Here is a 21,535-nt window from a genome sequence, read left to right on the forward strand (position 1 = left end):
AAAAAACCAAAGATTGCCAATAATACCGCAGGCTTTGATGGGCCTAATAGCATCCTCCTGAATTGAAGTTCCTTGTAAGGAAACACACACATTCTTATAACATGCATGGTTGCTCAAAGCAGTCATTGGATGAGCAAGATTCAATCGATATGTATGTGTAATTGTGTATAAAAATTCGGAGTGTGATAAGGTGCATGAATCTAAAGCATTATTACAATCATAGCAGCACATAAAGTAATATATTAAATAGTTTTGTGCCCTCAAGCACAGGGAGGCCCTCGGCACATGATATGTAGTGGTATATGAGCTGCCTTTCACTGAGAGGGCTTATTACGCCATCACTCAAGGCTGCTGGGTAAGATAGCTTTGTGTATAAGTTAATGGGAACCTGTTCAGCCTTGGTGGATTTCATTAAAATCGCCGGTTGGAGATATGCGATGTTATTAGACCGGTCTTACTTTTTGGCACAGAAAGAACATTCATACACCTGTACTTGCATCTAACTACCTTTTAAATATTACTGAATATATATATATATTTCTTTTTAAAAAATTTGCATATTTAAAGAAAACAAAAACCGGCATGTATTCACGAAGAATGGGCTACAGGTGCCATTGAGAACTTGGTGCAAAAGTTTGTGTTGGCTTGTTTGGCATTCTTATCTGAGCACTTAACAAAAAAATAGGACCGTGGGTCCTGGAGCTCACCTGGATCAGGAGCAATAGTCACTTAAAATCCCCACAGACCCCCTCAGACCCTGATATTTTTAATGCCGTGAACAAACTTTCATACATTATGGGTGATGAAGGTTGCAAACAAGTTTCATTAAAAGTGTGTGTAGTTTCAGAGAAGAGAGCAAATACCTATTTTAGGGAGTCAAACACCCCCACCCCCATAAGCCCCCTTAAGGAGCGCAGATTTTGATGCGGTCAATACACCTTGGGCATCAGATATGAAGCTTGAAGCCAAGTTTCACCAAAATCCTGTGTTTACAGACACACTCACTCACTTACATACGGACACTGCTCGATCGCATAAGCTCACCAGACTAAAGTCGAGGTGAGCTGATATTCCTGGGATCTCAGATTCATGTCCAACATATTGTGTTGATATGTTCATTATCCACTGATGTCCTTTTAAATCATGTAAAGTACGTTAATGTAATAGAAAGCCCTCCTACCCGTGACATATGTACAAGGTCATTATGAATCTAAGACAGTGCAGAAAAAATACTTTCAAAGACATTGTAAACGGGTACCACACAAATGTACACCATCCCTTCAACAACATTAATATTAGCCAACGATCATTCATAATTAGCATTTAGAACTCAATACAGGAACAAATAACTACAGACTTGGCATTTAATATGGAATATTTTTTTTGTGGGGGTGAACTTACTTTTCAAGATGTCTTAGAACCAAAAATTCATTGGAATTATGTTGAAATTATTCTAGATTTTGTTAATGTGACCTTTAAAAGAAACAAAAACCACATTTGACATTTCAAAACAAATAAATTGATCCTTGAAAGTGATGTAAACTGATATCGAACTCAATTCATGGACAGTACTGTGTTAAACTTCTGTACGTTTTCCAGAAGTATCTCTTTATTTTGCACATTAGCCAAAATTTTTTTTAACAAAAACAAAAGTTAAATTACGACTGAGATTACTGACAGTAAAATTACAGTTCAGTACTTCGTGTAACCCCCACGAGCATTCAGGAGAGCACGTACACGTTGAGGCATGCTGTTCACGAGATTTGCCAAGGTTTGGACAGGAATCGCTTGCCATGCAGTTACAATAGCCTGCTGCAATTGACGCACAGAGGTCGGCTGCTGGTCCAAGTGGTCGATTTGACACGTTAATTCTGCCCACAAGTTCTCTATCGGATTCATATCCGGGGACATGGCAGGCCACTCCATATGCTCTACACCACGGTCAGCAAGAAAGTGTTGGATCATGCGAGCACGATGAGGCCGTGCATTGTCATCTTGGAAGACAAAGTTTCCTCGAAAGGCTGCACGAGCAAATGGAAGCAATGTTTCTTCCAGAATGGCCCTGTACTTGAACTGGTTCAGGTTTCCATTCAGAACAACCAGGTCAGTTTTGCCCCCTGCATGAAAAGCAGCCCAAACGGTCACCCCACCACCTCCAGCTTGGACTCTTGGCACTATACAAACTTTGTTGTAGGCTTCATGCACTTGTCTGCGCACTTGGACGTGGCCATCTTGACGATAGACCAGAAATCTAGACTCGTCACTGAAGATCACATGATTCCAGTGTTCTGGCTGCCATTGATGGTGCTCTATGGCCCACTGCAATCGGCGCTGGCAGTGTTGTCTGGTCAGGCGTGGCTTTCTCAGGGGACGCCTGGCATGATAGCCTGCTTGAACCAGTCGTTGGTTGACTAGCCTTCTGGATACAGGCACATTTGTTAGATGCTGCCACTCAGCCCTAAGCTGATTAGCTGACTTGGTACGGCCATTGCGGACTAACCGGTGCAGCTGGCGATCATCCCTCCTTGTGGTTCTGCGGGGACATCCTGGCCTCGGTATTGGAGTAGGGACACCCCTCTGATCATTTCCTTTCAGGATCTTTGACACCTGACCTTGAGTGATGCCATACTACTGAGCAATAGCACGCTCTTTCATGCTGTAATTTCGTAAAGCCACCACTCCATGACAAACAGCATTGTCGAGTTGACGGACCATCTCCAGAGGAAGCGGCAACAACCTATTGTAACTTTTGGAGATGTGCAGCAGTTGTTTTCCACTAATACAGAACGCAACAACCTATTGTATACCCGACTGTGAAGCCAGTCGTCAAATGCACCTGTCTGTACATTTTGCCACGCCACCTGTGATATAATCCTGTTGTTGACTTCTTGCTGTTACAGACAATCAGTGACATGGTTCTTTTAACAAATAAATCACCAAAGTGTAAAGGAAACTCTCCAGATTGATATACTGAGTTAAGAAAGTAAACCCAAGTCAAGAAAAAATATATATTCCATATTAAATGCCAAGTCTGTATATGGTATTCATAGAATACTTACCCTGTGCAGTCAACTTGTTGTGAACCAACTATTCTGTTTTTGAACTTTTTTTTTCTTTGATCCAATATGGCTGCCAGACCACGTGAGCGATGACATACATTTATATTCTCTAATATAATTGTTGCATAGATCACTCTCAATACATTTCAAACTGATCAGACTAAGTGTTGTCCCTGTCGAATTATGACGTCATAAATATGGCACCAATGACCTCATCGTTAACAGCACATATTCCCCATGCGGAGTTCTTTACAATGAGCCACGTTTTAAATTTTCCAATGCAGCAGTTTTGGAGAAATAGAGGTGCAACATTTTCCCGTTTTTCCAAGATGGCGCCTGTAACACATGACCTATAACGTCATGATTATCATTAAAATATTCTAAAGGAGGAGGCGCTCCTATGGTGAAAATTGTTACGTCAATCGGACCAACAGTTGTCGAGAAAATGATTTTTTTAAATGCAGACAAGGCACACGGCACACGGCACACGACACACGTACGTAGCTGAATGCTTAACCTCGCTTTTCGCTTTGCGAGGGCAGGGTAATGATGCATTTCGTCCTGGTCACCTCTTCATTGTGAACTTATAATGTCATTAAGGTGTGTTTTATACAGAGGGCTATGTGGTTACAGGTGAAAAACTTTGTGTATAGACTTGCGAGAATGGCATGCTGGGTGAAAACCATTCACATACAGCCTTCAGGTGAAAACCTTTGTGTGTGGTCTTACCTATGAGGAAACCTGACAAAAGAATAGTTGCTTCTGTTAGAAAAGATTATTATCTGCTAGGAAGCGTATGTGTTTCCAGTGACAAGAAAAGCAAGCAAAAGTATCCGCCCCCAGTGGTGGGAAAAGTTTGTCAATGTATCGATTTAAATTGCCTCATGGACTTTTAAAAATGCTCATTGAGTTGCACTCAGTTTCACTCAAAACCGAAGCTCTGAGCTACTTATTACGCTCACAGTGAAAAGGTGGTGCAACATCAGGCGGCGGAGGTACAATTTGTCTAAAAAGAGGGGAAAAATCCTGTTTGCTAAATAAAGTTTGACATCAACATTATTCATGTTTGTTCTCCCGTCATTTCAAAGGTGAATATTAAGCTTTTCGAATGCAGTGTGGGCGTCGTAAATGGGAGACAGACAAACGCACAGACAGACACCACAGCTTGCAATATATAATAGATGACTTTCCTTCCTGGGTAACTTCAAGGCAGATAAAGACAATTTGGTCCATCATGGGTACACTATAGCTGCCACCCTATGACGGTCTTTATTTGTACAATATACAGAGTCAAGGCTCATGGAACAAAATAGAGGGAGAATTGGACAAACAATGGGGTGAGAAGGAAAGGGTGGACAGCATGAACACAGAAGGAAAGTAACCCCGCCCTCACCCACCCCTCCCTCTCTACTGCCACCTATTTCCCCTCTCTCTTCCCCTCACCGCTCTCTCCCACCCGCTCTCTCTCCCACCTGCTCTCTCTCCCACCTGCTCTCTCTCTCTCTCTCTCTTCCTCTCCTCTCTCTCCCCCTCTATCCCACCCCCTTTTCACCCCACTCCCTTTCCTCTCTCTATATGTTCATGCTCTATCCTTTTTAAATGCTCACCTTCACTCTTTCATTCCTCTTTTCTCTCGCCTCTGGAACAAACTCCCTCACTCTCTTCAATCCCACTCCTCCCTCCAGGTCTTTAAAACAGCTGTTCACCACCATCTCTTATCTTCCCCCATCCAAAACCTTGATCTTTTCTACCCCCGTGAATTCACCCCAGATCCACTTTTTTGAAATACCAACTTCTTTCCTGGATGTCCTTGCAGTGTCCATGTGTTTCATACTTCTCACACCCCCCTCCCACCACCCCCCCCCCTTCCCACACCTCCTCCCCCCAAGTTCTCTCCCTCCCACAGATCTCCTGATGTCCCTGCTCTCATATATTATGCTTGTGTGCTTCCCCCTCTTTCCCCATCTTGTCTACCGCGCCCCTTATTATACGTTTTATGTGTCCGTTTTTTTTTTTGTGATTAATGTTAGCTCTTTCACGAGCCTCGATCTTGTATACAGAAAAAAAATGCTGAGCATCAAGCAAAGAAGCAATGCACACAAACCATACATAAAGTCTTTCATAAAACTCATTATTTGGCCGTGGTTTGAAACACCAAACTCCTCGACTATTAACAAATTACGCCATCAAGTCCACCAATAATTACATTCAGCTTATTTTGAAGCTATTTGATGTTTATTATGAAATGGTAAAAAATACACACACAACAAAAAAGGTAAAATCCATTAAGCCATTAAGCTTTTATTCTTTGGTATTTTTAGGTTACATTTGTAATGGAGGTTTTTCTTTAATTAAAAGATTGTCTTGCACTACAACCTTTGTTCAAAGACTTTCAGAATAGTTTACTGTTATTAACAATACTGACATGGTTTGTTCAACTTTGTGATAATCCTCATACTCTGCCACAGAGCATTGGTGCTGCTGAATCAGCTTCCTCAGGGTTAAACTGGGTGGTTTGCCATTGCCATATCAGTAGTAGTTCGGACAGTAATTTGACCAGGGTGCTGGCAATAGCTCACATACTCTTTGTGAAGGACACCTTGGGATTCTCTAACGTCCACCAACTAATGTCACATGACGCCCAATTTAACATCCATCGGAGGGACGGCACACACATCGATGATTCACCCAGTCTGTTATAACACCGAGCCGACAGTTTATAGCTGGGCCGAGATTCGAACCCAGGCTAGACAGCTTCGAGGCGAGTGTGCGTACCTGATCGAGGCCATCCTATCAGCCCAGGTCGTATCTTAACGCAATGTTTACAAACAAACTGTGATGCTAAAGCGCGGCGTTACGCGCGCTGCTTGTGAGCAAGGAGGAAGCGGACAAGCGGTAACATATAAACGTCTTTATTGTAAGACTACACTGTAACACTAAACTCCTCCGGGCTGGTCGCCCGGGGTATATCATGAGGCCACGCCTACCCCTCGGGCGTGGCCACCGCCCACTCGGTGCGTGGAATGATGTCACCACGCCAGTGGGCTTTTGTGTCCGCCACACGCGCCCCCCCAGAATTCCCGCGCACCTGGAGGGCCAGTTTGCGGGGCAGACGAATGACCCGGCCGAAGCGCCCCCTGGCGATCGGCGGCGTCCGGGGTGCAGGGATACCAGGTGGGATGCCCCTGGCTGCCCCTGGGATGGGTGCAGGACCGGGGGGCGCCGTGGCGGCGGGGCTGGGCGGTGCCGGGGGTCCGCCTGCAGGAGGGCGGCCCCGACGTGGGGGTCGGGCCACTGGCGGTGGATGGTCCACATCGAGGTGGGCCGGCTTGAGGCGGTCTACCGAAACGCGGTCAGGAGTACCGCCGATGTCCAGGGTGAAGTGCTTCGCCCCGGTCTCCAGCACGCGGAAAGGCCCGTCGTACGGGGGCCGCAGTGGTGTCCGATGGGCATCGTGGCGGACGAAGACGTACTCCGCCGTGCGAAGCTCCGGGGCGACGTGCGTCGGTGGGTGCCCGTGGCATGCCGTTGGCACCGGGGCGAACCTCTGGGCGGTCTCTTGCAGAGCGGAGCGCTGCTGTGCCGCGGACCATGGTGCCGTGGAGTCGGGGAGGAACTCGCCCGGCACCCGCAGCGGTTGCCCGAAGACCAACTCCGCCGCGGATGCGCGCAGGTCCTCCTTGGGCGCCGTCCGGAGGCCCAGCAGGACCCAGGGGAGCCTGTCGACCCAGCCGCCGTCGCGGAGGGTGGCCCGGAGCGCGGCCTTCAATGAGCGGTGAAATCGCTCACACAGGCCGTTAGCCTGGGGGTGGTAGGCCGTGGTTCGGTGCAGCCGGACCCCGAGCCCCTGCGCAACCGCCCCCCAGAGCTCCGAGGTGAACTGGGGGCCGCGGTCGGATGAGATGTCTGAGGGGGCGCCGAATCGGGCGACCCAGGTGGCGATGAAAGCCTGCGCGACATCGGCCGCCGTTGTCGACGCCAAGGGCACGGCCTCCGGCCACCGGGTGGTGCAGTCCACCATGGTGAGGACGTAGGTGAAACCCCACGAGGGGGGCAGAGGTCCCACCAGGTCCACGTGGACGTGGTCAAACCGGCGTTCCGGCACCGTGAACGGGGCCAACGGGGCCTGGGTGTGCCGGTGCACCTTGGCGCGCTGGCACGCGAGGCACGTCCTGGCCCAGCCGCGGACGGCCTTCCGGAGGCCATGCCAGACGAACTTGTCGGCGATCAGCCTTTGGGAGGCCCTCGCGCCCGGGTGGGACAGGCCGTGGATGGCGTCAAACACCTGGCGCTGCCAGCCCGCGGGCACAATGGGGCGAGGACGCCCGAGGGAGACGTCGCACAAGAGAGCCGCGCCCGCGCCGTCGAACGGCACCTCGGTGACGCGGAGGCCCGTGACGGCGGTCCGCAAGGCCTGGACGTCGGGGTCAGCGGCCTGGTCCGCTGCCATCCGGGCATAGTCGATGCCGAGGTGGACTGCGTGGGCGACGGCCCGGGAAAAGGCAATCCGCCACCGGGTTGTCCTTCCCCGCGACGTGCTGGATGTCCGTCGTGTACTCGGACACGGCCGAGAGGTGACGCTGCTGCCGGGCCGACCACGGCTCGGTGACCTTGCCCATCGCGAAGATCAGCGGCTTGTGGTCGACGAAGGCAGTGAACGCCCGGCCCTCGAGCAGATGGCGGAAGTGCCTGACCGCCAAGTGAAGTCCGAGCAACTCGCGGTCGAAGGTACTGTAACGGCGTTCGGGCGGGCGAAGCTGCCGGCTAAAGAACGCCAGCGGTTGCCAAGCTCCACGCACCCATTGCTCGTGCACCGCGCCCACTGCGTAGTCCGAGGCATCGGTGGTGAGGGCGATCGGTGCATCGGGCGCCGGGTGCGCGAGCATGGTGGCGTTAGCCAAGGCGAGCTTCGCGCCCGTGAACGCCGTGTCCATCTGCTCGGTCCAGGTAACGTCGCCTTTGCCCGGCTTACCTCGGAGAGCTTCGTGCAGGGGGCGCAGGAGCTGGGCGATACGGGGCAGGAACCGATGGTAAAAGTTCACCATGCCCAGGAACTCCTGCAGCCCTCTGATCGTGCGGGGGCGCGGAAACCCCTTCACCGCCTCCACCTTGGCCGGCAGGGGGACGGCGCCGTGCCTGGTGACACGGTGCCCCAGAAAATCGATTGTGGCGGCGCCGAACCGGCACTTTGCGGGGTTCACAATCAGGCCATGCTGGCCCAGGCGTTCGAAGAGCGTGCGGAGGTGGCGTAGGTGCTCTTCGCGGGACGCGCTGGCAACAAGGATATCGTCCAGGTAGACGTAGACAAAATCCAAGTCGCGCAGGACGCTGTCCATCAGTCGCTGGAACGCCTGAGCCGCATTCTTCAGACCGAAGGGCATGCGCAGGAACTCGAAGAGTCCGAATGGCGTGATGACCGCCGTCTTCGGGACGTCCTCCGGCCTGACGGGGACCTGATGGTAGCCGCGTATGAGGTCCACCTTCGAGAAGAAGGACCTGCCCGCCAAACGGGCGGAAAAGTCCTGAATGTGGGGGACGGGGTAGCGGTCGGGAGTCGTGGCATCATTGAGACGGCGATAGTCCCCGCACGGTCGCCATCCCCCGCCGGGCTTCGGCACGATGTGCAGCGGCGACGCCCAAGCGCTCTCTGAGCGCCGAACGATGCCGAGTCGCTCCAGGGTAGCGAACCCCGCTTTTGCCACCGCCAGCTTCGTCGGCTCGAGGCGGCGTGCCCGGGCGTAGACCGGTGGCCCGACGGTGGGGATGTGATGGGCCACCCCGTGCTTGACGGCCCCCGCCGAGAAGGTGGGCCGCGTGAGGGCCGGGAAGCCGGCGAGGAGGCGGGTGAATGCGTCCGCTGCCGGAAGCGTACAGACCAACGTGGCCGGAACCGAATCGTTCGGCAAGCCGCTTGGCAAGCCGCTCGTTGAGCTGGGCAACGCACATGCGAGCGAGCTGAACGTCTCGGCCTGGACAAGCCGTCTGCGCTTGACGTCGACCAGGAGCCCATTAGCGCACAGGAAGTCCGCGCCAAGCAGTGCCATGGGCACGTCGGCGGTGACGAACGTCCATCGGAAAACCTGCCCTCCAAACCGCAGAGAGAGGCAGCGTTTTCCGTACGTACGGATGGGCGTCCCGTTCGCGGCAAGCAGCGCGGGGCCCCCACCCGCGGCGTGCTTGTCTGACGTGCCGGCGGGAATGACACTCACCTGTGCTCCCGTGTCGCACAGGTAACGGCGCCCGGAGAAGGTGTCCGTTATGAACAGCAGGCTGCTCGAACGGCCGGCGCTCATCGCCACAATTGAGCGCCGGCCCGGGCGTTTCCCGACCCGTTGAAGGAGCACGGCGGATGACACCGCCGAGCTTCGTGGCCGAACTTGGCGTGGAACCAGCACCAGGTGGTGGAGCTGGAGGAGTGCGGCTGGCTCCGCCAGGCCGGTGGAGTCGACGGGTTTCCCCGCGGTGGCGGTTTTCGCCGCGGCGGTGGGCGGGGCGTGGCGGCGTTCACGAGGTGCGTATCAGCATGCTGCTGAACCACAGCGTGCTGTAGAAGATGATGCTGTGGAACATCAGCGTGCTGTAGAAGATGATGCTGTGGAACATCAGCGTGCTGTAGAAGATGATGCTGTGGAACATCAGCGTGCTGTAGAAGATGATGCTGTGGAACATCAGCGTCGAAGGCCGTGACGGCCACGCCAACGCTCGCCCGCGTGTCCGAAGCGGCGAAGTACTTGTCCGCCTCGGCCGCCAATGCTCGGGGTTCCGTTAGCCCGGTCCCGGCCAACGCGAGGCGAACCTGCGCTGGAAGTTGGCGACGGAAAAGCGCCCGGAATAGCGAACCGGGGGCTTCGTCGCCCAACAGTGACAGCATATGGTCCATTCGGACCGACGGGCGCGTCTCACCGAGCTCGGGGAGATCCAGGAGGCGGTCGGCCCGTGCGTCGTCCGTGAGGCTGAACGTGGCTAGGAGTAGCCGCTTGAGTGCCTCGTACTTGTGGCCGTCCGGTGGGTGGCGAAGGACGGACACAACTCGAGCGGCCGTGCCGGGCCCGAGGGAGGCGACGACGTGGCAGTAGCGCGTGTCATCGCCGGTGAGGTGCCGTAGCTGAAATTGGGCTTCGGCCTGGACGAACCAGACTTCGGCCTGAGCCTCCCAAAATTCCGGAAGTTTGACGAAGGCGGCCATGGCGATGGCGTCGCGTGTGGAAGGATCGCTCCGGCAGATCCAACGTCGAGGGTCACCAGTAAAGCGCGGCGTTACGCGCGCTGCTTGTGAGCAAGGAGGAAGCGGACAAGCGGTAACATATAAACGTCTTTATTGTAAGACTACACTGTAACACTAAACTCCTCCGGGCTGGTCGCCCGGGGTATATCATGAGGCCACGCCTACCCCTCGGGCGTGGCCACCGCCCACTCGGTGCGTGGAATGATGTCACCACGCCAGTGGGCTTTTGTGTCCGCCACAATGCCATGTTTTATTTATTGGTTTGTAATGTATCTCGTTTGGTATCATGCATTGCTTCTTGTTGAATGTTAAGCTTTGCCTGCATTCCGGGCTTTACAAATGAAAATGAAATACTGTTTGGAATGAAAATATAGAGAGATTGAGTTTATAGGAAACGATGTGAGGGTTTCCACCCATGACATTCTTGGATTCGACATTTGCAGTTTCGCCATTGACTGGGTATATGGATGAAACATTCAGCAAGAAACATTCACCTGCAGTACATTTTTGGTCCAAGTCCTCCACGAACCAGCTGCCCATGCCTGAAAGTCGACTTAAGGTGGCACAGGAATGTGGAATTTATTGGTTAATGGTTTGGCATTCACCATTTTTTTGCCCAAGCCATTCACGAACCGGCTGTCCACGTCTGACGTTCGACCGAAGGTGGCACAACAATGTGGAATTTATTGGTTCATGGTTTGGCATTCATCATTTTTTTGCCCAAGCCATTCACGAACCGGCTGTCCACGTCTGACGTGCGACTGAAGGTGGCACAGGAATGTGGAATTTATTGGTTCATGGTTTAGCATTCACCGTTTCCGCATTGTCCATATGCATTTTGGCTTTTCACCCATGCATAGCATGGGTACCTTGTTAGCGTATCATGTTGTACGCTAGTACTCCATATAGAGGGATGATATGGGAAAAAAATGGCTAACACATCAAATGTGCACAAAGTGTTATGCTGAGAATATGATATAATATAAGCATTTTAAAACCCATACCTTTTATTCTGAAGAGTTTACTGAACTACCAAGGCTTAAAACAAACCAAAATACATTGTTAAAGTATAAAGAACCACATTGGGAGATCGATAAAACTAAATAGCCAATTTGTATTTCTTCCTTCTTCCCCTCGAAAACAATATTAAATTGTTGCCCAACCTTACACAATAAGTGCTGAAGCGATTAAGGTGGTTCCAACTCGAGGAAGTTAATTTGTCTCTGGTCAAATGCACGCAACATTATATTAATTTATATATATAACATTCACCGTTATATTATGAAGAGAATCAAACGTAAATTCGGACTCAACCAATACCAGCCAGGATTATGGGTCAGGGGGGTGGGGGGGGGGGGGGGGGGGGGGGGGGAAGTGGACAGAACCATTATGCTTATAGCCATAAGCGTTACACATCCCCCACCCCATGCTAAAAATCAACGGTTAACAAATAAATAATAACAAATAATTTAATAACATAGATGGATTTTATCCATAACAAAATATACAAAACATAAATAATTTTATTATTTAAAATAAAACACGATCGCATCGACATACGTTGTGGAAGTCTAAATAGACTGAACCAAAAGCCAGAATTGGAGGCGGGAGGGGGTGGGGGGGGGGGGGGGGGGGTTGAGTGTGCCACAAGTCAAATTAAATAACATTAATCCACATCAATATAACAAAATATATAAAACATTATTTTTAAAAATTGCATGCGAAACAAATTTTTAAAATGTATAAACCATTAAGCGTTTTATGAAAAGAAATATTGAATGTGCAAATTGATACCCCCCCCCCCCCCCCCCCAAGAAATCCTCGCCTTAACTCATTCAGCTTCACAAGTGCATAAACACTTTCAATTTTTAAACCACTTTCAGTGAGGATGCTACAGAACAAAACGAACAGTAGAAAGGAACAAAATAATATTTCTGAAAAAAAGAAGAAAAGTGATACAACGCGGTGAAGAAGAAGAGCCCGTATTACTTTTGTTCTGTTGCATCGGGGATTCCTATCGGAGATGCCACCGACGACACCTGCAACCCCTGCCGGGCCGCTCCACACAAAACAAAACACATTATGGAAGACTGTGCGGTCCTGTCTCCACCAAGGCAAGGTAAAATCAAAATTGCAATGATTAATCTGTGGGTCGCTCTTGGGAACGTATATGTATAGTCCCGAAAAAGCGTTGCTGCTCCAGTGGGTGATACACGCACTGATGTCTGTAGGTGATCTCACTGATCTGTCGCCTACACGTGTATTTTGCGTTCTTTATTCACTCTTTTATATACATATATAATTATTATTATGTATATCTGTCGTGTATATATTCCCCTCCAAAAAAAAAACACAACAGAAACAAGAAAGACAAACATTAAAAAATGAAAACATCGAGGGATGAAATCTCATAAAGCAACCAAACAAGGCTGGAATAATACCACAATACGACACCACAATTCTTTATGGATAACCTTTTGACATTCCATCACAATCCCACAACAAAAGTAAAATGTCAAATGTAATCCATGAGAGGATTGTGGTGTTGTATTGTGGTGTCATTCCTCCTATTTTGATTGTTTTATGACATTTCATCGATCTATGTTTTTACCTTTTTTTTCTTTCTTTTTTCTTGTATATACAGTGTACACTCATTTCATTACACTATACTATACAAACTATACACTATTAGTGTGTCTCGGATTATTGTGTCTCGCCCATCGACCTTTTGAATATTCCTCATACCTGTATTGTTTGAGCAGTTAGGTTCTTCCTCAAACAAACATTTTATGTCACAGTTATTGTGCTCTATCACCTGGTGGCCTAATGGTTAGGGTGGCGGGTTTGGGATCCCAAGGTCCTGAGTTCGAACCCCTTTGTAATTAACGCCAGGTGGGTTGACTCAGCCGGTCATCCTTCCGAGGTCGGCAAAATGAGTACCAGATATAGAGAGGCATTGCATCAGCGGCAAATGCGCTCACAGGGAAATGATGCAAGCAGCAGCCTGGTGGCTGCACACGAACCACCCACATTGTGCTCTGACATTCGTTTGGAATGCAGTGAACTGGAGGTAATATCACAATATAACTTTCTCCATGTCTGTATGTCCTCTAATTAGCATAATTCTTAAACAACTGCTAAACAAAATATTAAAGTGAGTTTATTTTCGACAAGAAACATAACAGCAAAGTTGACTCAGTAGTGCAATATGTTGTGCTTTTAGGAGATACTTAAAATGATAAAATATGTAAAATGACGGTATGAATAATGCTTCTAAAATCTACCCAACAATCCAGTAACGTGACTCATTTGTGGTGATTCTGGTGTTGTTATCATTGTTGGAATTCTTTGTTTTTTTACAGTCATGGAAAAGCTAAATATCAAAGGAGTGGTGAGAAAATATGTAGATATGGATAAGATGCAGACATGTAATGTGCGCAAGAATAAATAAGACATCGGTTGGGTATACAGCACTAGGAGACTTTATTTAACCAGGAGAATTATTGATTAATAAATTAATTATAAATAAAAAAATTAATGACTTATTTAATTCAATTCCTAAAAGTTACATCTTCGGATGAAGCACCAGTGGGTTAGTTATGCTATTAGCCAATTGATTAAGAAAATATTTTTTGACAATCTTTTATTGATTTTAATTATGCAATTAATAAATCAAATATTGTGCGCCTCTCCCTCCAAATACAGTCGATATGAGCTGCACGGCTGTATTGCCGGGTGCCAAAAAGGTTGTTTGAATCACCACTTTGGACTAAAGAAAGGAGCGGTTTGCAATTTAATAACAATAAAAGTCTCACAATGTACAATTTGATAAAAAAGGATGAAAGTTCATTGGTGAAAAAAGGTTTCACAAAAAGGTGAAAGTCCAATTCGATCAAAAAAAGTTTCACCCGTGGAGGTGAAAGTCCGTCAACTTAGCAAGAAAAGTTTTAACGTTTTAACATTTTAACGCAGTACGTTTTAACAGTAAGTTTTAAAAGTTTAACGCACTAAGTAACTTTTTGTGTAAGTAACATTTCGATGATGCAATAAGAAATGTAGAAAAAAAACTTCTTTTTTTTTTTTTTTGCAACATTTATCTCCAAGAATAATAACAGCAGCGATTCCAATAGTCTGAGCACTCACTATGACGAAATAGTACTAATTTATCGAAAGCCCTACAGAACAGACCGTCTGGAACGCCGAAGTTCCACATCTCCGATATGTCCATCATGTCAAACAGCCGTGTTATGATTTCGAATTCCGATGAGACATCCCTTTTTGTGTTGCTTGTTTTGCCGAGAGAAATTGGCTCTGTGTAAAGTCCCCCTGCCCCCTTCATTACACAGTGTTTCACTGGATGTTTGCTTTGTGCGAAACTCTCGGCATCAAAATGATCAGCTCGTTGGACAACGGGGGGGACTTTGACACGACGTATTTGGACATGTGTTCATCTTTATCGTCTGCTCATGGGGCATTCCAGTGCGCTGTTGTCACGGGTCCGAGGAAAGGAAATAAGTCGTCTGTAAGGAATTAGAAATTTAATCAAAAAGCTAACGTGAAGCAGTCGACAGTAGTCTGACAATGCTATTTGTTGAAGCGATTGAAAGCAGACGGGTGGATTTTGGAATTTTGTTTTCACCCCTTATTCCTCCCATTGCCCTCCAACATCCCATATGGCCTGTTTTTCTTTCAATACCATCCCAACTGCAGTTTTTTTCTTTAATAATACCATTGGCAAGTTTTCTTTAATTTAAATTCAGATTTCCTATGCTTACCTCCTTTTCGATATTCCGATTTTTTGCCCATATATTTCCTAAAGAAAAGCAATGATTCCTAATTCGTTATTCATTCATACATGCTTTTAAAATCTCACTGAGGTTTCTCTACATATCATCAATGATTCTAGACACGATGGCTCGACCAGAAGGAATCACTTCTTGCAGACAGGATGATTACATGGTTCATGTATGGAGATAGAAAGTCTGAGATGCAGTATGTTGTGTATGTATTCAGAAACATAGGGGCAATACCCCTGGCGCTCACCTGGTAGAGTAAACAGTATACTACACCGACTAAGGGTATTTTAAACCAATTTCAATGGTTGCTAGAAGATAGCGCAGCATGTGGAATCATACTAACATAATCATAAGACTTTAAACAAACAAAGAAAAACATACCTATTTTGGGGGGAAATCCCTCCCTCCCCGCCCCCACCCCCCCGTAGACCCCTAAAGAGGCAGATTTTTTTTAATGCCATGAACAAACTTTGGTACATCATGGGTGGTGAAGGTTGTGGTCAAGTTTCATCAAATTTGTGTGTGTAGTTTCAGAAAAGAAAGCAAATACCTTTTTTGGGGGATCAAACCTGGACCTACTTTGACCCCCCATAGACCTCCTTAGACTTTGCTTTTCTTAGTGCCATGACAAAACTTCGGTACATCACGGGTGATGAAGGTTGTGGTCAAGTTTCATCGAAATAGTGTGTGCAGTTTCAGAGGAAAGGCAAATTCCTAATTTGGAGGGTCACACCTGGATCCACTTTGACCCCGGTAAACCCCCTTAGACCCCGATTATTTTAATGCCGTGAGCAAACTTTAGTCATAACATAACAAATATCATTTGTGCCAAATTTGGTCGCAATCCCATCAGCGGTTTCGGAGAAGAAGTTTCAAGTGTTTACGGATTGACGGATTGACGGACTGACGGACTGACTGACTGACGGACTGGTGGACTGACGGACTGATAGACTGACTGACTGACCGACTGATGGACTGGTGGATTGATGGACTAATGGACTGGTGGACTGACAGATTGACAGACTGATGGACTGACGGACTGACCGAATGAGCAACTGGTGGACTGACAGACTGACAGACTGTCAGACTGACGGACTGGTGGACTTGTGGGATGGATTCTTGGACTGATGAACTGACGGATTGACAGATTGACAGACTGACGGACTGACGGACTGACCGACTGATCAACTGGTGGACTGACTGACTGACAGACTGACGGACTGGTGGACTGATGGACTGACGGACTGGTGGACTGATGGACTGGTGGACTGACGGATTGCCAGACTGATGGACTGACGGACAGGTGGACTGACTGACTGATGGACTAGTGGACTGACAGCCTGACGGACTGGTGGACTGACTGACTGATGGACTGGTGGACTGACGGAATGACGGACTGACGGCCTGACGACGGTCAACGCGCCATCGCATAAGTTTCCCTGAACTTCGTTCCAGGTGAACTAAAAATCAATGACGATCCATAAACAAACTATAACAAAGGCTCTGCGGAAAGTTCCCTCTCAGACAGAGAAGGAGAAAATGTTGCAATAATGGTAATCACTCAGTTTCAAAGTTAAAATATGAAATTATCATTTGAAGGAAAATTAGTTTTTATCTAAACTATAAGAGAGACGTTTGTCTGTCTGTGTCGCCATTTGTCTTAGAGATGGCTGAACGGATCTTCGTAAAACTTTTAGAGGTTTATCAGTGAGTACCGTGGAGTGTTTTTTTCCTTTATGACGTCCCTAAAAACAGTAAGATTCCTGTTTGGAATGATTTTCAATTTTATTCCAATGAACTTAAACACAGGAAGAGGTCATGAAGCCCATAAAGCCTGCACAATGGTTGCCAACCTATGGTTGTTTGTGCATGCTCTATCCTTTTTCAATGCTGAGCATTAAGCAAGGAAGCAGCATGTACCAATCGTACCATTATTAAAGTTTTTGGTATGACTCGGCTGGGGTTATAAACTCCAAACTCCCATACTCAGAGCAGACGTTCTATCCATTACACACCAGAGTCTAGTGGAAGTCTTCTTAAGGAAGCTTAATGGAAAACTTGATTGGATTATTTCACTGCATCCGTATCACAGATTTTCATTGATTCATTGGTTGATGCCACTGATGCATAGAGACAAGACATATTGAAAAAAAGATTACTGAATGAAGGTTCATCCTTCGGTGTGATGCCTCATGTGGAATGATAGATATAAAATGTAGATTATACTTTACTGATTAAAATTATTGTATAAAGGTCTATGTGGAAATTTGAGTTGTGATAATAGAAAATAAATGTGGAAAATAAATTTTATCGATTTTGTTAATTGACATGTTTAAGGTAAGGGCCACGGAATAACTCAATACCATTTATATTTTCTCTTAAAAAACATTATTCATCAACTAAATGCTATATTAAAAATCAACTGAAATTATTACCTCTAATCCCTTTTTTTCTCTAACTCATCTTTTTTATCTTTATCTTTATTATTACCTCTAACTAATGTTTTCATCCCTGTCTGTCTGCCTGTTTTTCAGTGAACAATAAATCTCAAAACATTGTAGATGGATTTGGGCGAGACTTGGTGGACAGTTTGGGAAATGCGACACAGAAGAATTTATTTGATTTTTGTTGAAGATGCGGATCCAAATTTGGATCCGATTTTTTTTTGCATGATCTTCATCATTGAGTGTTAGGACTAAAAATGATATATAGCAGAATATATCAAAAACTTCTAACAAGACAGATTCTAACAAAACTTGGTGGACACATCGGGTGTGTGACAAGGAAGGATTTATTCGAATTTTTTTTGAACATCCGAATCTGGATACCAGAGGTTGTTTTTTTAAAGTAATTTTTCACCATTATGAGATTGGGCAAAAAATACGATCGATAGTATCATACTTCAAAAAATTGTGGACAAGCTATGACAAAACTTGGTGGATGCGCAGGTTAGGTGACAAGAACAAGCCAATTCGAGATTGGTTCAGGTCTGGATCCAGATCTGGCCTATCGGTGGGGTACAAAACGTAAACTGTTCAGTAAACTGTATGCTCTCTAGCGATTCTCGTTCTAGTTGTTTGTGTGACCAAAACATAGCTAAGGTGTGAATAAAGTGATAATGATGATGACAATGTTGCAGTGGTTTGCTTGAACAATGATCTTTATATTAAAAATAATATATTGAGAACATAAAATCCCTGTTAAATGTCCTTGTATAAAATCTATCCCACTTCTTTCACCAAAGTATAACCATTTTTAAAGTTCAAGGATATTAAAAAAAAAAGTTGTAATTCATTTTATTTAATATAAGGTGCTAATAAATAGGTGACACTAAATATAATTATATTGTGAGAGATGGATGAATGATCGTTTTAAGGCCATTTTCCCCGCTAGAGCAGGGGTTAGCCTTGAGGGCCCCATGACAATCATGGTTCCCTGTTTGAGGCAATGTTTTATGGCCGGATGCCCTTCCTGACGCCAACCCAGGGCGCAGGGATACAGTGTACCTATTCTAAACCAGGGTACACACCAGGATTATTCATCCCAGCAAGCTGGTACTCAATTTGCCGACCTCGGAAGGATGACAGACTGAGTAAATCCCCATGGTTGTTAATTCAGCGATTGACCGGGATTCGAACCCAGGATCCAATTATCCCAAGCCAGCACCCGAACCGCTAAGCCAACACCATCCATGTGAGTGATGGATGTATTTTCACAATAATGACTAGGATATTAAGAGACAATATATCATAAGAATCAAAGTTTGATAAAATTATCTGTCACCAATGAAGTGTTTGTCAGCAGCAACTGCTTTAAAATGAGTGGCAGGACAAAGTACTCAGCACATCTCAGCGATTGGGAATGCCGCATATACACGGTGTGCACTCTGCTCCGCTCGCGTATCGTAAGCATTTGCCATTAGGCTTACGGGGCGAGGGAACAATGTGTGAAGTCCGCAGGGTCAGGTACATTTTGCGAGCCCGTTTGAATCTCCTTCAGCCTCACCATTCTGCCAGCATGGCCTCACGCTGCGAGAAAAAGTGAACACCGGTTTAGAATGTCGCATTCTGTGCTTTTCCTCTGAACCCACGCCATTTGTTCCTATTCCTTTTGGAAATCTCAGTGGAAAGTTGTGGTCTGGGCCAACAGAAAAACCACATCGGCATGTCTGGCAGGTGAAATTAAAATTTAAATCAATCAGCTTGCAGACTGTTTAATAAATGAGCAGCTCTGGTTTCCTTAAACATTTGTTTTATGCAAATTATGTGGACAATACCTGAATAAATATGAGCTATATAAATAAAGGCTCAAGCCAGACTGCAGTTGGAGGTTTTTACCCAGTGCTGCAGGGCGACCTAGGTATGTTTATGAAATTAAAGTCCCCAAAGTGACGCAAAGTAAAATATTTATTAGTGAGCCAATAAGCATGTAATCATGTTCCACTACATGGGTGAGGGAGAACTGCTTATTTGAATAGAGAAACAAGCAAATCGGAAACACGCCTCAAATGTGAGCCATTGTGCACCATGAAAATGGCACGTGGTATAAACAGCTCAGAGCAAACCTCCTCAAGTGCCAGTTGTAGCTCCAAGCTGAGCATCCCGGACCAAGCCCACGGGTGCACGGATTGCGAGCCAAAGTGGACCAATGGTGATTGTTTCTCAGACATTGCTTTTGGATCACTTTCCTACTTCTGAGCCTTTCCAGCTTCATTGTATAGCAGACGCAATAGATTCAAGCTGAACAAACCCACGAGCAAGGTACCGCTAACAAGGAATGCGTATTCCATTAGGGAAGCGTCCACAGTGAGAGCGCGCGCGGGGGGATTCATGGTGCCAATGAGTGCAACCGCGGCAATTAAAGGAAGAATTTGCAATGTTGGGGGAATGTTTAAGTGGCTTTATGCCCGCTGCCACAGCCATCATTCTCTTTGCAACAACAATCGCAAGCAAAACGACAATGCATAACAGCAGCTCAGCACGAACCGGCTCTTCTCAATAATTGTGCGGAGCCTCCAGCGTCTTCTAAAGACTCGGGACTTTCCATGGGAAGTTAATTACCAAGCTTTAGTGTGCAGTTAATATTGAAGCCGGAGAGTTTTGAACACTTCCGTGTCCCAGCTCCCATCACTGGAAATGTCCCACATCCTCGCTGCCCTGCAGGATTGGGAAATAGGAAAACCGACTTGCCCGTAAAGTGTTCTTGCTGCTCAAATATCTCCTTCATGGGCTCCCGAGGCTGGTAGAGAGTCGAGGTTGCTGATACAATTCTGAATATAATAATAAATAAAGTAAGGTTTACTGGCATTGGGACTGATTTCATTATGGGACAAATTTATTCAATAATTGATTTGAGCAAGTGATTTGAAGATACTGAAATAGTTTAGCTGATATTAAAGCACGAATGTAAAATGGTTTGTTATCTGTCATAATGGATCACGAAGCAATGACATTTTGTGTCTTGCCCTTCATTTGGAGCTTATTTTTCCTCTGACGAATGGCAAGGCCCAAAATGTCAGCGTTTTGTCATTTTTTAAATCAAGGATAACGTCAAACATTTTACTCCCATGTTTTTTTGTTCTCTTGTGTACCGCCAACGCAGACCACTAGCTCTTTACTGGAATTAGCAACTATTATATATTTATTTTTTACAAATAGGGCAAAATGGAGAAGATTGTCATGAGGCCCGCAAGGCTAACCCCCGCTCTAGCAGGGAAAATGGCCTTAAAATGCCTGTTGTTGTTGTTGTTGTTGTTGTTGTTATATATTTATTTTTGCTGATATTGCTTTACTTGATTTTCGTATTCACACATTTCTTCACGTCCTTTGTTTTATAAGAGCCGAGTGAATAACAATGCACATGAAATTCATTCAGTGAATGACCGGAATTAAAGTATGAATTCACTATTATCATTTACAGGGGCGGAGTGTGGTGATGATGCAGTGTCCCATATACAAAGGTAGGATTTTATAGATTTTTGATGATTATCAGCACACAATGACTTCAGCAGGTGTGATAACTTTACAGAAAAGTGGCTACAACAACCTATGATTATTGTGTTGAGTAAAATCGGCTTCTTTGAATCTCCCAAAGATGTTTCAGAGTTTCCTCAATTCGTTTGGAATGATTTAAAGTCTCTTATTTCATTTATTTAATGTTTCAATTCCTGATCAAGGGAAATGATTGGAATTGAGGTCCATAATACCAGGAAAACCTTGAAGTGAATTTCAAATAAGTGCGGTTTATACAAGAATTTGTAAAATATGTTGGAAAATATTGCTGTGTTTTTAAAAGTTTTCTTTTTCAGTTTTCTTTGGTATTTTGTGCGACTTCCAAAATCGGGCCAAAACTTATAATCCTTTTGAAAGGATGCAATCTTTTTCTCAAGCTAAGGGGGCGGTTTCTAATTTGAACTGTGAGATGCCAATGTGTGATTTGAATTCCAGATTGAATTT

General features: G+C 46.2%; 1 long non-coding RNA gene across 2 annotated transcripts in view; it reads left to right on the top strand.

The window, feature by feature from the left end:
* Window positions 1-21,535, top strand: part of LOC137416858 (uncharacterized) — a 226,172-nt gene that overhangs the window by 125,684 nt on the left and 78,953 nt on the right. For both annotated transcript variants that reach the window (XR_010982349.2, XR_010982348.2), the window contains exon 2: window positions 21,000-21,039. This is a non-coding gene — a long non-coding RNA (uncharacterized LOC137416858). The remainder of the gene's footprint in view (window positions 1-20,999; window positions 21,040-21,535) is intronic.

This window comes from Myxine glutinosa, chromosome 3 (genome assembly GCF_964187855.1).
Source record: "Myxine glutinosa chromosome 3, kmMyxGlut1.1, whole genome shotgun sequence".
In the NCBI taxonomy this organism is placed as follows: Eukaryota; Metazoa; Chordata; class Myxini; order Myxiniformes; family Myxinidae; genus Myxine; species Myxine glutinosa.